Genomic DNA, 10,597 nt, shown 5'->3' with positions numbered 1-10,597 from the left:
CCACTTCTTTCAGGATCCCAAAATGTAACAGATAATTGATTGCCTTTTGTAATCAAAGAAGACCCTGACATCAAATGAATGATGACATGATATGCATACTATATTGATTAATATATGTATATACATATATATATGTATGTATATATGTATATATATATATATATATATATATATATATATATATATATATATATATATATATATATATCAGAGAATGCTGTGCCAAAGGCACCCTTCTCACTGCCTCTTCCAGAACCATCTTAGCCAATGGTCTGATGGTATGGGAAACAAGACTTCTAGTGTGGGTTCTAGATTTAGTGGGAGACTTTGACCTTTTAGATGTAGGTCTTTCCCATATCTTGGAAGCACCATGAAATTACATGTAGTAATATCAGGCCTGGAGGTTTGATTAGTGACATTCAGTAAAAGCACAACTAGTAGCAACACCCCTTTAGTATTTTTAGTATGGAATTATGGTTTCACTCATGTTGGGTGACATTTTATCAATATGGTAAAATTTTCTTTACCTGTTTTCGACATTCTATTTTATTCAGCTTTGCAACTGTACTCCCCTGGAACCCAAAGATGTTGATTTCCTAGAAGCTGCCAGATGGGTCAGGGAAAGAACAGGTTGAATCACTAGTCAGCATCATTTATGGTTGGAACCATGACATTATCTGATCATCTTTGAACCTCCAACTTTCATTCTTGAATAATGAAGCATTCTTGGCAAATACTTTACTCTGATTCATCTTGCACTGATCCAAGAATTTCACCTCTAGTAGCACAATACAGATGCCCCCAGCCATCCCTCTTAATAAGGGCCCCAGTTCTGAAAGACAACAAAATAGAATCAGGGTCCTTTTCCATCATTATTCCTAACTGGGGTATCCAGGTGACTCAGATTTGCTTTGAACACTCTAATTTTTCAAAGTAAAAAAATAACAATACAGGAATTTTTAGAGGTCCTATATTTGGAATGAGTACACTTTAAATTCTTTGGAGGACAAGTCTGATGCCTGTAATTCCAGTTACAATAGTGTATGTTTAGGTTGCTGAGTTTAAAAAGCTTATAGTTGGAACTTGGTGTTGAGCTGGGTGGATCTGTCACTAGGTAAGTCTCAGCACCTGCCTCTTGGGGCCCCCTCACCACTCTTAGCTGAGTGTCTAGAAGGGTCTAAGTGTTACTTCAAAAATGAAACAGATATGGGCCTGGTAACTTGAATTCATCAAATGAACCTGTGTTCTATGTAAAATAAGAGTTGAACGGTTATAACTTTTCTTCTCCAACTCTTATCATTGACCCATCTACCATGAGCAGTGATTCTAACCTTTCCTTAATCTTCCTCTTTTACTCAATAGAACCTTATTAAAACTTTTTTTTCCTGCTTATCATTTTTAACTTTGCTTACTGATTTTAATTCATTCTTGGCCTTAGTATTTCCACAAATATTCTTGCTATTTTTTTTGGTAGACAATTGAGGTTAAGTGATTTGCCCAGAGTTACATACTTACCTAGAGTTAGTTAAGTATCTGAAGCTTGATGTGAACATTGGTTATCCTGATTCCATAATCAATGGTCTAACCATTGCATCACCTAGTTGCCCCCCCATATTCTTAAAGGACTCTGTCACTTTTGGATTCCACTACTTTTACCTGCTCATACTTCCATCATCAATATATCTTTAAAATTTAAATTGATGGATGAGTTTCTTACACAACCATATGTTTCTTTTGATAACTCTTTTTTTTTCCTCATCATAATTTTTTACCTTAGGATTTCAAAATTTCACTCTGTAGAATTTGTCATCTACACACACACACACACACACACACACACACACAAAGCTCAATCCCTTGCCATCTGAGTTGATATATCTACAATTTAAATTCATGAGAAGGGAAGAGAATAAACATTTATATAGTGCCTACTATGTGACAGGCACTATACTAATCACTTTTACAAATTTTATCTCAATTAATCCTCACAGCAAAATCTAAAAAATAGGTGCTGTCATTATCCCCATTTTACTTCTCATGATTCCTCATCCGCCTACTCCTCCTTACTAATGATTATCAGATCCAATAGTGAAGTTCATCTAATTTCCCTACCCTTTAAGGTTGGAATATATTTAGGACAAATGAGGAATTATTGCTGCTCTGATATGAGTGGGGAGGGGGTGGTGAACACAGATTTCTTGATTTCTTCCTCTCTCTTACTTTTCATTCTAAAATATTCTTCTTTAAATTGGTAAAATTCCAGGCAAATAAATTTTTTAAAACCATGCCTTGCTAATTATATTAAGTTCTTGGTTAAGACAATGATTCTTTTATGTTAAGCCATGAAATTCCAGAAATCTAAGTACTTTTTCCTCCAATTCCATTTCAATTGGTTACTCTTGAGTGAAAAGTATTTTGCAAACCTTAGCAATGTCCTCTCTCTCTCTCTCTCTCTCTCTCTCTCTCTCTCTCTAACTCTCAGTATCTCACCTGACTTTTTTTTTTTAGATTTTTGCAAGGCAATGGGGTTAAGTGGCTTGCCCAAGGCGACACAGCTAGGTAATTAGTAAGTGTCTGAGGCTGGATTTGAACTCAAGTACTCCTGACTCCAGGGCTGGTAATCTATTTACTGTGCCACCTAGACGCCCCCACCTTACCTTTTTCCATAAATATATAGGTATATATACATAAACAAATACAAATGCACATATGTATATGAAGTATTAAAAAAACACAGATTTTGAGAATTAGTGTGTGTATTGTAATAGTGGCTACATAGTACAGCCTATACATGAGTCATCACTGTTAAATAATTGACAAGTAGCCATCTAACTCCTACTTGAAGACCTCCAAGGGGGCATCACCTACAAAAATGTCTGCATTTAAGCAACTCTAATCCTTAGGAAGTTTTTCTTGACATCAAAACTAAATTTGCTTCTTTGAACCTCCCACCTTTTGCTTCTAGTTCTATCCCCTGAGACAAATCTAATATTCCTTTCCTACAAAAAAAGCATTTCAAATGCTGAAAGATAGCTATCTGCCCCCACCTTGAGCTTTATTTTTCCCAGGCTAATCATGTCCAAATCCTTAACATGAAGTTCATCTGACATAGACTCAAGGTCTTTCATCATCTCAGTTATCTTCCTCTGGATACTCTCCAGTTTATTAAAGTCCTGCTTAAACTATGATTGGTCATAACAATCTAGAGGAAGTACATTAAAGCTATCATTTCTCTATTTCTAGAAAATATATGTATTAATTCAGTGCAAAATTATATTCTCTTTTTCCGACTGCCATTTCGCACTACTAATTCATGTTTCATAATCCATTAAAATTCCCAATTTTGTTTTTCAGAACAATCTCTATCTTAAAGTGACTCTCACATCTTACATTGGTGAAGTTGAATTTTTGTACCTGTATAAAACTTGTATTAATCTCTTTTGAGTTTAATATCATATTAAATTTATCCTGCTGCTCCAGGCTGGTAAGATTCCTTTAGATGTTAATTCTATCTTACACTCTCGCAGTTATCTCTCCAAGATTTATGTCATCAATTTTGATGAGCATGTCATCTCTGCCTTTCTCCAGGTAATTGATAAAAAAAAAAATGTTAAACAACACAGGAACAAATACAAATTCCTGAGATACTCTACTGAAAATAGCCTATTACACTGACTTTGACTTTAACAACTACTCTTTGAGATTTTCTTATCAATCCAGTTTTAAATCTCTCATTATACTACTATTCTAATTATACTAATAGTCTAATTCTTGATCTTCTACACAAGTATAAAATGAGATAATTTATCAAAAGCTTCTCTAACTTGCAGCTAAACCATATTCACAACATTAATTTCATCTCCTGGTTTAGTAATGATGTAAAAAAGAAAGAATATGAGTAAGTGTAGTATATGTTCTTGACATAGATATATTACAACTTTGTAAACATTTCTTCCTTTCCTAGTTGTTTGTCATTTAGCTCTTTAATGATTCACTCTAGAATCTTCTCCAGAATTGAAGTAAAGCTTGTTGATCTATAACTTTCAGCCTTTGTTCTTTTCCTAGTTTTGAAAATCAGGGAGGGGGGGAGTGGGAATTTGGCCTTTAAACTCATTCAAAGATTATTAAAAGTGGCTTAGTAATCAAATCCATCAGCTCTTTCATTACCAAAAGCTATATTTCATCTGTGACAAATTATTGAATTCATCAAGGGTAACATGGTCTCTCTTACTACCACATTACTTATTTTGAGTATGTACTGCCTCTTAGATATATTTGTTCTATTATTTGCCGAACAAAAGTCATTCTCCCAGAGATAGAGAAAGACAGAGAGAGAGAGAGAGAGAAAGAGAGAGAGAGAGAGAGAGAGAGAATGGAGGAGAGGAAAGAAAATCTTCTTTTTGTTAACAATTAACTTCATCTTATCTATTCAAAATAACTATTCTAGTACTTCCTTGATTTTCATTCTCTCCCCCTCCAATATGTTTTTTTTTACAAAAATGATCTTGATGTTAACTTCTCTCATCAAATTTTGCTTATTGTGAGCTTTTAGCCCTCAAGTTTTTATAGGATTATGCCATGCTCTTAAATTAATTATTTGGTGCCCTGCCTTATACATTCCATGTTATGTGCATTTCCTTTTTGAATCTAAGTTATCAACATTGGTCTTTTCAGACAAATCTCATGTTTCCTCTCATTGGTTTTCCCATGGATTTTCAAAGTTTCATTCTTGTTTTAAAAATTTGAACTAAAGAAATAAAACAATAATTCTATAGTAGTATAGAAAATAAGATGATTTTTATATGAAACTGCAAATCTGTTATGTACAATTTGCTATTCCTTTTTTGTTTCGATGCCACTGAATCATCAAACAATAGACCCAGGGGGCAACCCTCAAGAATTTTCATCTGACAAACTTTCGTCTAATGAACAATGTGGGGTTCAGAAAGTGGAGGGAGGGAAAGTTAAGAAGCACCCCCCATTTCCAGATGCCAAACCTAGTGGTGTTCACCAGATGTGATCCCAGGCTGCAGCTGCTAGCAAGGAGGAGCAAGCAGAACACCTGGTGAGCACAGGGAGCAAGACCATTTGGGGACCTATATGGCTGGGAGTCATAACTGTGCCTTAGGAGAAGAGAGTAGTACCAGATGCTGACCACCCCCAAACAAAATTTAGAAATTAACAGTGAGAAGGACTTGAGTTCTGGGGAACAATTACCTACAGCTCAAGATTAAAACCTGACTATAATAATCTGCTAAAAATTAAATTAAAGTAAAAATGAATAAGCAAAGGAAAATGAAACAATCATAGCACTATGGTATAAAAAAGATTGAGATTCATATTCAGAGGCACCTAGTGAAGTTGAAAAAAAATCACTCCTACCCAAAAAGTAATGGCAAATGGTCACAATCTTGAAAAGAGTTTTTGGAAGAACATAAAGGGGAGTTCAGGGAAAATTTATTTTGTTTTAGCTAATGCAAAAACATCAGGGGTAGTGCTTATGATCTCAGTTAAAAGTAAGAGTCAAATAGATTTAATTAAAAGAAATAAATAGGGGGCAGCTAGAGGGGGCAGCTAGGTGGCAAAGTGGATAGAGCACCAGCCCTGGAGTCATGAGAACCTGAGTTCAAATCCAACTTCAGACACTTAAAAATTGTCTAGCTGTGTGACCCTGGGCAAGTCACTTAATCCCATTGCCTTAAATAAATAAAATTCAAAAAATAAAAAATAAAATACCTGAGATGAATAGAGTAGCCACATTTTGATAAAAAGCACCATGGACAATGACACAATATCAATTCTTAATGTATATGTACCACATACTAAAGCATCTTCATTTTTAAAAGAAAAAGTAAATGAATTATAGGTAGAGATAGCTAGTAGCACTATCATGGGGGGGGGGGGTTAATATTCCTCTGTCAGAACTAAAAAAAATCTAACCAAGGAATAAATAAGAAGTCAAAGAGGTGAATAGAATTTTGAATAACTAGATATAATAAAAATCTGGAGAGAACTGAATGGGAATAGAAAGGAATATACCTTTTTTGTAGCATTTCATTGTACTTTTTCTAAGACTGACCATATACTAGGACATAAATTTTATAGTTGAAAGCAGAAGAGTAGAAATATTTTTAAAATCCTTTTCAAATCACAATGCAATTAAAAGTATTTAATGGGAACATATTAAAGATGAATTGGTAGGAGCGGGGTGGCGTAGTAGATAAAGCACCAGCCTTGGAGTCAGGAGTACCTAGGTTCCAATCCAGTCTCAGACACTTAATAATTACCTAGCTGTGTGGCCTTGGGCAAGTTACTTAACCCCATTTGCCTTGCAAAAAACCTAAAAAAAATGAATTGGAGATGAAACAACTAAATCTTAAAGAATGAATGGGTTAAAGAATAAATCATAGAAATAATTTCATTAAAAAGGACAATCCATGAGATAACATATTAAAACCTATGGAATATGACAAAAGCATTCATCAGAATAATATATATATAATATATATATATATAATTGCTTTCATCCATTAAATAAAGAATAGACTAATAAATTGGGCTACACAATTAAAAACTAGAAAAAAGAATAAACTGAAAATTCTCAATTGAACACTAAATTGGAAATCTCAAAAATTAAAGATGAGATTAATATGATTGAGTATAAAAAAATTGAATTAATAAATAAAACTGTTAGATTTATGAAGAACAATAAAATAAAACCATTAGTTAATTTTATTTTTTTAAAAAAAGAAGATAATCAAATTACTTTTATTAAAAATGAAAAGGGTGAACATACCACTAGCAAAGATGAAATTAAAGCAATTATATAGTTATTTTGCCTAATTATTTACCAACAATTTCAAAAATATAAATTGTCTATATTAATACAAAAGGAAATATATCTAAATAGATGTATTTTTTAAAAAAAAGGAATTTAAAGGGTCATAAATGGTCTTCCAAAGGAAAAAAAAATCCAGAACTAGATGGACTTAAAAGTGAATTCTGTCATTTAAAGATCAACTAATTCCAATAGTTAGTAAATTATTTGGAACACTAGCAATGAAGGGATTCTACTAAACTCCTTTTAATGAAACAAAAATGATACTTACACTTAACCCAAGAAGAGTAAAAGCAGAAAGAAAATTCTAGACCAATTAATGAATATGTGTAAGATAAAACATTTTACCAGATTTGGAATATGAATTTCCCTTAATCATAATGACCCAGCTTGACTGGATAAGGCCCAGAAAGGAGATTATGCTTATATAATTAGGTAATATATACCTTATTTGGGTATGAAATACAGATAACCAATTACATACTTTGTTTATAGTTGATGATTTTTATGTAAGTCTTAGTTTGGCATGATAGTTGGCTTTGTTCTAGACCCCTATAACTATCCAGGTTAGGTGGGCAGACCATGTGGACAGCTAGCATGTGGTAAGGTAAGGACAAGGGGGAGAAGCAGACTAGGAATTTGGGAAACTGATAAATAAACTTGGGCTATGCAGACAGATTTAAGTGTGGACTTGAGGCTGCAGCCTTCCACCTCCAAGGTTGTATAATAAAAGGTAAAAATCTCTCCAAACCTCCTCAGCAATCCTTTGGTTTCTCTGAATAAAGAACCAAAAAAGCAATGAGGCTGGGATTTGTTTGAAACACCCTGCTCCCCCTCCATTAGATAAGGACATACATTTGACATAGTGGATCTGACTTACATTTTTATTTGCTTTACAATAAGGATGCAGTAATTCTAAATAAAATACTAGCTAAAAGATTACAACAATATAGGGGTGGCAAGGTGGTGTAGTGGATAAAGCACTGGCCTTGGAATTAGGAGTACCTGGATTCAAATCCAGTCTCAGACACTTAATAATTACCTAGCTGTTTGGCCTTGGGCAAGCCACTTAACCCCATTTGCCTTGCAAAAATCTAAAAAAACAAACAAAAAAAAGATTACAACAATATATTACAAAGACTATAATTACCACCAAATAGGATTTATACCATAAATTCAGAAATGATTTAACTTAAAGAAAACTATTACTATAAATTAATATATCAATGGTTAGGGTGTGGGAATACTGTAAATTATCTTCACCTGGCACCCTTGAGCACCAGAGTCTTATCTTACTAAGTGCCATGGGAGTGGGAGTGGATTAGAGACTAGAAAGGTATTTATGCACTGGTATTTTGGTAAATAAATGGAGCACTTGGAGATCTTGATGGAGTACTTGTCTCCTTTGTCTTCCTTGTCTCCTGCCCCTCCAATGTTCCCCTGGGGAAGATTGAGGGAGTCCAGAAGTGGGACTCAACAATCAATAATAAAAAATATCATATATCAATAGATGCAGAAAGAGTTTTTGATAGAGTACAGCACTCATTTCTATTAAAACCACTTGAAAGTATAAGAATAACTAGATTTTTCTCTGAATTGATAAAAATAAAAGCATTTATCTAATACCACGAGCAAATATTTCTAAAGGGGATAAGCTAGAAGCCTTCCTCAAGAAAAGACATAGAAGGAATCAGAATAGTGAATAGGTCAATAAAACTATCTTTTTTGCAAACAGTATGATGATATACTTGTAAAATTCTAAAGATTAAACTAAAAATATAGATGAAACAATAATTCTAGCAGACTATCAGGATATAAAGTAAATCCACAAAAATCACCATAAAAACCTTTGAACATCTCTCATCCCTCCTGTTCTGACTTCCCCTGGGATTATACTATCTTTCCATTTACCTTTTGAAATCTGCTTTCCCAAAATCTAATTTGTGTGTTAGACAATACCAAGATTTCTTTCTGTATCATAAATTCTAGGAGGAAATGATCATTTTCACTTCAGTACCCATTTTTCTCTCTGTAAATGAAAGACACATTTAGATTAGAATTTCCTTTGTTGATTCTTGCAAGGATAAAATTATTGAAAGATAAAATTATAACTAAAGTAAGGATATTGAAGTATGAAATTATAACTAAAGTAAGACATAAAGTTATTTGGTTTCTGCTTTTTGAGAGAATCCCAGTCAATGTCCAGATAATGGAAATCCTTCTTCACTACTGTATCATGCTTCTGTGACAAGCTTATGATCTGCTTCCCAAACTCTTCATTTATTTCCTCTTTCTAGTAGGTTAAAGTATCAGTGTAATAAAGAATTAGATTTAAAAGGGAACTTATACAGGCCCTCTAGTCCAAAAACTTTATTTCATAGCTGAGGAATTGAGGTCCAGAGAAGTGATCTAATTTGGCCAAATATACACAACTAGTAATAATCAGAGCTTCTGACTGTAAAGCCAGTGCTCATTTCACTGTAAATCACTTCTGCTTCCTCCTCCAAAGACCATCATTCAAATATTTTACTGTCAAATTTTAAACCTCTGGTTCCTGAATTTCCTTACAAAAGTATACCTTCTAAATATATCCTACCACTTAACCCTTCTCTCACTTTACCAACCCTGTTTCTTAATGAATAAACTATATACAGACATACAGAACCATTGGCTAGACATGAGTTTCTTGCCACCAAATATCAATGACAGAGCTGGAAGAATCTCAAAGGATATCTAGTCCCAATTCTCAATTCCACACCAAAAAGTTGAAGTTTGAACATGTGAGATAATATACACAATGTTTCACAAGTAGTAAAGGACAGAGCCCTGAAGTGAATTGTTTCAATTACTTTTGTATCTACTACAGAGTGTTATAGTCCGTCAGAATTGTCTTTATGCTATTGGTGGAATTTCAGAGTTGTTTTAGTTTTCATTTTATTATTATTACTACTGACTTGGAGCATTTTTTCCCATATATGTTGATAATGTTTCCTTTATTCTTTTTTAAATGCCTATTCATATACCATTCCTGTTAGGAAATGGCTTTTATTTAATATAGTTGAATCAGGCTTCTATATATCTTGAATATCAGAGAAGTTTGCTACAAAGATTTTCCCTATTAATTCTTCCTTCTAATCTAACTGAATTTATTGGATTATGCAAAATTTTACATAATCCAAATTGTTTCTTTTTTATATTTTTTATTTAATTAAGAATTCTCCCATTTCAGTCTTTATTGTGAAAGGTATCATTTTACTTTTCTTCCAAAATTTTTTTAAATGATTTGACCTGTTGAGTCTTGGATCCACTTGAAAAGCATTGTAATATATGAAGTGAGAAGCTTATCTGGGACTAATTTTTGCCAGACAGATTTCCAGTTTTTGTTATTTAGAGAATTTCTAAGAAATATCTCTGCTGCTATGTTTAATTGCTTTTAGATCTATTTTTTAAAAAAATAATTTGATAGTTTTTATATTTTAATAAGAATTTATTTTAAATAACCAATATTTTTTTAAAAAATGGATGATGCCTGTTGTATAGTATATCACAGCACAGCACTTTTTTTCACTATTATCCTTTTGTTCTTCCAAATGAATTTGTTTATTATTTTGTCTAGTTCTATAAAGTAATAATTCATATTTTGATTGATATGGAACTAAATCTAGAATTAGTTTAAGGAGTACTATCATTTTTATTATTTTGGTACTGCCCACCCATCCATCAACTCTTAAAATCTCTCCAGTTATGTCTTCCTTTATT

The 10,597-nt window shown here is 33.0% G+C and overlaps 1 long non-coding RNA gene across 3 annotated transcripts in view; it reads right to left on the bottom strand.

Annotated features, from left to right (window-relative positions):
• LOC141504509 (uncharacterized) overlaps positions 1-10,597 on the bottom strand; it is a 28,241-nt gene that overhangs the window by 11,454 nt on the left and 6,190 nt on the right. For 2 of the 3 annotated variants that reach the window (XR_012473393.1, XR_012473391.1), the window contains exons 2-3: positions 8,750-8,867; positions 528-603 (exon numbers count right to left, since the gene is read on the bottom strand). This is a non-coding gene — a long non-coding RNA (uncharacterized LOC141504509). Of the gene's footprint in view, positions 1-527; positions 604-7,880; positions 7,933-8,749; positions 8,868-10,597 lie in introns of all 3 variants that reach the window. The other variant, XR_012473392.1, reaches the window with a different exon arrangement.

This window comes from Macrotis lagotis, chromosome 1 (assembly GCF_037893015.1).
Source record: "Macrotis lagotis isolate mMagLag1 chromosome 1, bilby.v1.9.chrom.fasta, whole genome shotgun sequence".
NCBI lineage: Eukaryota > Metazoa > Chordata > Mammalia > Peramelemorphia > Peramelidae > Macrotis > Macrotis lagotis.
Note: the sequence above shows the minus strand (reverse complement) of the source record. Positions and strands in the feature narration are given on the sequence as shown.